General features: G+C 43.0%; 1 pseudogene; it reads right to left on the reverse strand.

Moving 5' to 3' along the window:
• Positions 1-7,113: 7,113 nt before the first annotated feature.
• On the reverse strand, positions 7,114-7,231 carry LOC126189067 (5S ribosomal RNA; annotated as a pseudogene).
• Positions 7,232-7,715: the final 484 nt, after the last annotated feature.

Genomic DNA, 7,715 nt, shown 5'->3' on the forward strand with positions numbered 1-7,715 from the left:
TGGCGCTCACCTGCACGGCGCCAAACACGCATACGACCATCATTGGCACCAAGGCAGAAGCGACTCTCATCGCTGAAGACGACACGTCTCCATTCGTCCCTCCATTCACGCCTGTCGCGACACCACTGGAGGCGGGCTGCACGATGTTGGGGCGTGAGCGGAAGACGGCCTAACGGTGTGCGGGACCGTAGCCCAGCTTCATGGAGACGGTTGCGAATGGTACTCGCCGATACCCCAGGAGGCAACAGTGTCCCTAATTTGCTGGGAAGTGGCGGTGCGGTCCCCTACGGCACTGCGTAGGATCCTACGGTCTTGGCGTGCATCCGTGCGTCGCTGCGGTCCGGTCCCAGGTCGACGGGCACGTGCACCTTCCGCCGACCACTGGCGACAACATCGATGTACTGTGGAGACATCACGGCACACGTGTTGAGCAATTCGGCGGTACGTCCACCCGGCCTCCCGCATGCCCACTATACGCCCTCGCTCAAAGTCCGTCAACTGCACATACGGTTCACGTCCACGCTGTCGCGGCATGCTACCAGTGTTAAAGACTGCGATGGAGCTCCGTATGCCTCGGCAAACTGGCTGACACTGACGGCGGCGGTGCACAAATGCTGCGCAGCTAGCGCCATTCGATGGCCAACACCGCGTTTCCTGGTGTGTCCGCTGTGCCGTGCGTGTGATCATTGCTTGTACAGCCCTCTCGCAGTGTCCGGAGCAAGTATGGTGGGTCTGACACACCGGTGTCAATGTGTTCTTTTTTCCATTTCCAGGAGTGTACATGGTGATTCTAGTTAATGCCAAAATATGCATTGTGTAAGTGTCTCTGCTGGTCAGTTTTACATTGTTTTTAAAATATATGGTTCAATGATGGTGCATCATGTACCCTACTGTTTGGAGAAAGTGTAACACCAAGAAGGAGAGATGTGTACACAATGATATTTTTTCCCAAATTAGGGTCATGACGCTACACAATTGATTACATTTACAGACCTGTACATGCAATGTGGAAATTCAGTATGTATTACCACCATCACAAGCGGTAGTCAGAGTCACTTGACATCATGGCAACGAACCAAATAATACTTGAGTAGGCTCTCAGGTGTACTCTGACACATGGTTTATAGGCATGTCCACAAAGCATCAATTGTGGCTGCAGGACAATCTGAAGCAACAAGATGCCAACTGACCATATCCCAAACATGTTCTATAGGTGATATGTCAGGCGAACAGTCAGGCCAGGGAAGCAGTGGTACCTGCTGTTCTTTGAAGAAGGCTTGCACATTCCTCTCCACATGTTTCTGGGTATTGTTTCTGCTGAAATATAGCATGTGGAACGGCCTGCAGGAGGAGCAGTGCTTCATGCTGCAAAACTTCGGTGATGTAGTGGTGGCTGTTAGGATTGCCCTCAAGATGTAGGAGGTTAGATCACGTGTTAGAGGCTACAGTGCTGCAAACCATCACAGTGGTTGCCCACTATGCACTCAACAGTACAGTCTGCATGACTGCATTCATGATGGCAAACTTGCATGAGACCATCAGTATAGGAGAAGTTGAAACAAGACTCGTCCGGAAATACCACATTTTGTATCTCTCAGCACGGCGGTGTCGGAATCAATGTGCACATTGCAGCCTGTGGTTTTGATGGGTTCTAATCAGTGGAAGCCTCCATGTGTGTGTGTGCCACCAGTCCAGCCGAAGAAGGTATCGAACCCTCGATGCAAACAGGTACACATCTGTTGCAGTGTTCCACCATTGCACAAACATTGTGCACGAAGCTGTTCTGTCCTTTACGGCCAGGTGGACAAGATGGCGTTCATCCAAACTGTTCTGTCCTTTATGGCCAAGTGGTTAAGATGGCGGTCATCTTACGCTGTGGTCACTTGCGTTATTCAGTGCCCCGTCGGCGCGGTTTGGGGCCCTCCTCTTTCCACTGATTTCACAAACGCTTCACTTTTGGAGCAGCGCACCCTGTACAAGCAGCAGTGTCACAGAATGACAGACCCACACAGAATCCATCATTCTGCCCAGTATGAAAGCATTCAAACGCAGATATCCCAACCTGTGATGTGTGCTATGCTTAGTGACACTTGATTACACATTCCCACTTCGTAGGGCGGCTCTGCATTGACTGAGCGTTGCTTAACACTGAACTGAACAAAAGAGAACATCATTGGGCCTACATGCATGTCAACTTTCTTCCATTAAAATCAGCTGTTACTTCTGTGCTGTTATACAGGTCCTCTTATCGTGGCTTGTCTCCGACCATTGCTTCTTAGTGTTTCACTTTGTAAAGGAGCTATGTAGTTGCAGGAACAACCAGATCCAGTGCCTGACCTTCAGGCTGCTCCTCACGCCACTATGGCATTGTGTCTCAAGCATATCAAACATCAGAGTTTGTGTGTGTGTGTGTGTGTGTGTGTGTGTGTGTGTGTGTGTGTGTGTGTGTGTAAGTGAGCGACAAGGGGTCCCATCTCACACAAGGAGAGAATCATCGTTTTGCATTACACCAGAAGTACATAGCAGATCCTTGCGATAATCCCAGGTAAGTGAAAATCTTTTATAGAACTTGTGGCGACGTTTTAGGTTTTGTTGTCCGTACAAGCACGCCCTAGTACAGAGTTATTTTGAATGTGCTGTAACTATTTACGAAGTGTGTTCATTACAATCCCATATGTCGTCCGATGTTCACTAACCCAGTAGCTGCTCAAAAGCTGGTTTCTCTATTCACAGTTCCTCAGGACAAATCACGTACAGTTCCTGCAGTCATATCACCCAGATGGATCTCAAGTGTTTTTTTAAAGTACATAAAGGTAACATGTATGTAGAGTAAATGTTTATGTTCTTTCGTAAGAATGATGTCTACACTTCATTACAGGAAGAAGTTTACAGTCATAAATATAGTTTTCTTTCCACGACTCTGGCCTGACTTCAAGAAAAAATAGCACTATGGGACTTAACATCTGAGGTCATCAGTCCCCTAGACTTAGAACTGTTTAAACCTAACTAACCTAAGGACGTCACACACATCCATGAACAAGGCAGGATTCGAACCTGCGATCATAGCAGCAGCGTGGATCCGGACTGAAGCGCCTAGAACCGCTCGGCCACAGAGGCCGGCTGACTTTATATTTATATCTTCTTTGTGAAAGAACCACATTTTGAGCCAGGAATACTATGTCAGTTTATAGGAAAAAAAATTCATTCAGTCAAAACCAAATGAATAAGTCAGATAAAATGAATATAAAGAAAAAAAAAAAAAAAACTACGCTAAAGCTAGACAGATCACATACTTAGAACTCACATGAAGGTAGACTATCTTTCCTTCTAACATCACTTATTAAACCAGTGTCTATATCAAAATTAATAACCAATTTATCACAAGCGTCTCACACAACATAGAGAAGAAGGTATTATAGAGAAGAAGGTATCTTTTGAGACTCTGGTGGGCAAATAATCCCTGAATTGAACTGGATTTAGGATAGACCAAGGTATAACTTCCGTTATGCGGAATCCTATTTTATAAGGACCCTTGTACAAAAACTGCCATTTATAATTTCTTTTGAAAAGAAGCAAAAACTTCAGATGAGTACTGAACAGAATAATTTCTCCCACCTGATATCTTTGTTTCTGCTGTTATCTATTGTCATAGCAGGGTTTCCTCAAATGTGCCTGCCCAGTGAGCGCTCTTAAAGCTCGTCTTACCTTGTCTTCACAGGAACGTTCTTCTCCCTGAAGACATAGAAGCGGATCTGCCCATTCGTTCTTCTCTTTGGTTTAACAACTTAGTTCAGCTGGAGTAAATTGTTTAACGTACACTGGCGAATCATTGCAACCTGTACAAGTAATTCTATATATCCTATCTGTTTTGTCTGATCCTTGAGTGCATATGTTCGTATGAAGTGGTAAAACTCAAGAAAAATATGCACTGCGGGATTGCTCTTTGTTTGAAACCGTTTGAAACCTGTTTAATGCCATATTCATGTATAAATGTTTTAGATGCTTGACAACTGAAATATAATGCACTACCTAACAGCAAGGTGGCAGGCTTGTCAGTTGTTGGTGTATAACCATTTAGCCTTATTTTGATGATTGCTCCTGATTTGCAGCATACAATTTAATATCCTTTATTAGCCTTATCTCATAAATGACCGCTGCTTTCTTGGTCCATCGGTTGGAGTATGTACTCTGGCAATATACTCATATTTCATGGGAGCGAACTTCCATTTGATTTGGCGCCTCTTACTTATACCATCTTCGTTTCCAAATACATGTGCAGACCTTAAGAGTAATTCTTTTAAGTCTGCCTGCTGCAATGAATCATTAGTAGTATACTCTCTGATCTTAGCTATTACTTGATTTGTCTAATTGAAAGTCTCAACTATATTATGTCATTGTCCTGTAAACCAAAATCTAATCAATTTGCATTGTTTTAGATATCTGTCATGGGCAGTCAGAGATCTGTAAGCATATGTGTCCCATAACTGCTTGTATGCTACTGGCGTTCTGTGATAATAAACACGGGGCAGGTACTTGTATTTTCCCGTGTTTTAACCTGGTATGGAGAATTCCTCCGATTATTGCCCGTGATGGTTGATCGGGAAGTTTATTTTATGCTTAGTTTCTATGACTGCTGCATAGCGGTGAAGAACTGTAGAGAGCTTCACAGATCCATTACTTTAGATATATATAGTGTAGTTCATAACTTTATGTAGTATGTCAATACCATGTTAATTGTCTATAAATTAATAAAGAATTAATAATGTCATCGTGTTTTCTGCCAAATGGCGCCAAATATTAAAGTACTGGAATAATTTAATGGTAAATGTCGGGAAATGAGGTGGAGAAAAAATGTTACCCCTCTAGGCGGATTGTGTGCGATTGAGTGCCAAATCGAAACAGACAAACTGTGCCGTTGGAAGTATTGTCGAGAACAAAATTTCCTCTGTTTCAGTACAGAATTTCTGTGTGAGATATGTTCGAGTCAGTGTAGTTCGTAAAGGTGTATGCAAACAGAACATAATTAATAATAATCCATATAGATTGGGTGGTTTATCTGTACACCAGTAGACAAACAGCAAAGTGTTGTTACATGCCACGTACCAGCTATTAACATAGTTAATGATGTTTACAGAATGATATTTTCACTCTGCAGCGGAGTGGGCGCTGATATGAAACTTCCTGGCAGGTTAAAACTGTGTGCCGGACCGAGACTCGAACTCGGGACCTTTGCCTTTCGCGGGCAAGTGCTCTACCAACTGAGCTACCCAAGCACGACTCACGCCCCGTCCTCACAGCTTTACTTCTGCCAGTACCTCGTCGCTTTACTTCAGCCAGTACCTCGTCTCCTACCTTCCTAACTTTACAGAAGCTGTCCTGCGAACCTTGCAGAACTGTAAAGTATGGAAGGTAGGAGACGAGGTACTGGCAGAAGTAAAGGTGTGAGGACAGGGTGTGAGTCGTGTTTGGGTAGCTCAGTTCGTAGAGCAGTTGCCAGCGAAAGGCAAAGGTCCCGAGTCTCGGTCTGGCACACAGTTTTAATCTGCCAGGAAGTTTCAATCTCGATTTTCTTGATGGTTTGCCTTTACACCAGTAGACAAACTGCACAGCATTGTTAAACACCACAGAGCTGCTATTCTGTAAATTATTCTTTAGCTGACACGACACAGAAGCACCTTGTGAACACCATTTACTAGCGTTTAAAACATTTATACCGTTATACGTTCATTTATACATTCATACAAGTGCAACGTGGTAATACATTTTTCTCTACATTTACGATGTACATAATCTCGTATTTCATCTTCAAAATCTTAAGAAGAACTGTCTAGTCTTTATGATAGGGTAAGACGATGGTGCAGCTGAGCCCTTTTCCCCTGAGTCAATTGTAACACTTCTATGTAACACTTATGGTGGACCTGTGTTAGTGATTGCTCCATATGTTATCATGTGGCAGTATGTTACCACACATTATAGAGAGTGCACGCTAAGGTAATTTCTGCCTAGGTGGAATGTAATGTTCACTTGGAAGTGACACACCGCTTACAAAAAGACACCTGGGCTTATACTTCAGTAAATACATAGCACTTTATATTCTGTAGGTATCACTTGCCTATTTGAGGATGTAACGACAAGCAAATGATATTTTGTAGTGGTTACAGACAATGCATCATCTCTTTGGTGATTAATAAAAGGTTGTTATTTTTTCTGTCATATAGTGGAGTCAGTGCTCTTAATCGTGATTAAGGCAGACATGCAGTTACTCAAATGAGATGTGTTATCTTAACGTCAGACAGCTAATTCCACGATTTCTTTTACGCTTGCATTTGGATCTATTCCATCACTTTTTACAGCTGGTCTCCCTTAACAAGGGCGACATGTATATATGCTAACGTCATTTCCAGTGCACTATGAGTGCAGATATACAACATTCTTCTCCCTCATACGTCTAGCGTAAATACTGTAGTTATTAATTGAGGTTTAACACACAAAAGTGATACATCATCCATATGCTGTAGGATGTGATGCAGCAGTGTCTCGAGTTCATCGTTCAGTAATTAAAGCTCAAGGAAGTTAGATAACAGTTTGCGTTTGATTCACTATTTCCTGTTTTCTTAAGATCTGCAGAATAACATTGCTTGATGGCGTTGTGGTAATTGTCAATACTTTTAGCAACCAAAGACTTGATCGAAATCCATATATATCTGGAGATACGCTGAGACTCGGAGAAAAAGCAGTTTCAGTCGATTATTTAATGCACACATAGGAATTTTTTGATCTCATGCTTAGAGTGAATATTTATGCAAAAAATCAGGCGCAGTTATAGCATATTACAGAAAATAGCCAATATCCTGCTGCTAATTGTGTTGATTACGATATCAAACTTGAATAAAACTAAACTATTCTCCGCCCGAACAGGCCTGGGAAGGAACAACGGTACCCACTGTCCGCCGGGTGATTCTCAGCCCACAGACATTACTGGGTGCGGATATGGAGGGGCATGTGGTCAGCACACCGCTCTACCGGTCGTATGTCATTTTACGAGACCGGAGCCGCTGCTTCTCAATCAAGTAGAGCCTCAGTTTGCCTCACAGGGGCTGAGTGCACCCCACTTGCCAACAGCGCTCGGCAGACCAGGTGGTCACCCATCCAAGTGCTAGCCCAGCCCGACAGCGGTTAACTTCGGTGATCTGACGGGAACCAGTGTTACCACTGTGTCAAGGCCGTTGGCATGAAACTTGAATGCTGTTATTTATTACGGTAACATTGGCTGGAACTTTTTGCTTAAGTTACGTTCTACTCACATAGAGGATTAACATTTTTTCAGAATTTACCAAGATGTAATACACTGTAATCTCAAAGTACCTTACTTTAATATTTACCCAAATTTTGCAGAATATGCTGTGTGTCACAGGCACTACAGTGTCGAAGTATTTCATCTCCCCATTTTTTTTATATCTACCTCTCACTATACAGAATGACGAAAGCTCATGTAACTAGAACAATAGTAAAAAATTAATTTCTTATAACAAATATTGACACCCTAATCCACTCCCTGCAGGGCACAGGCCTAGAATGAAGAACAATTTGCCTAAGATCAGAGGCAGCTCTACAGCTATTGGCTGGAGCAACAGCACATAATTGTTAAAACTATCATTTTAAAAACTATTTCTGCAAGACTAGATTTATTTACATAGCAGACAGATATATTTCTG

This window comes from Schistocerca cancellata, chromosome 5, assembly GCF_023864275.1.
Source record: "Schistocerca cancellata isolate TAMUIC-IGC-003103 chromosome 5, iqSchCanc2.1, whole genome shotgun sequence".
Lineage (NCBI taxonomy): Eukaryota > Metazoa > Arthropoda > Insecta > Orthoptera > Acrididae > Schistocerca > Schistocerca cancellata.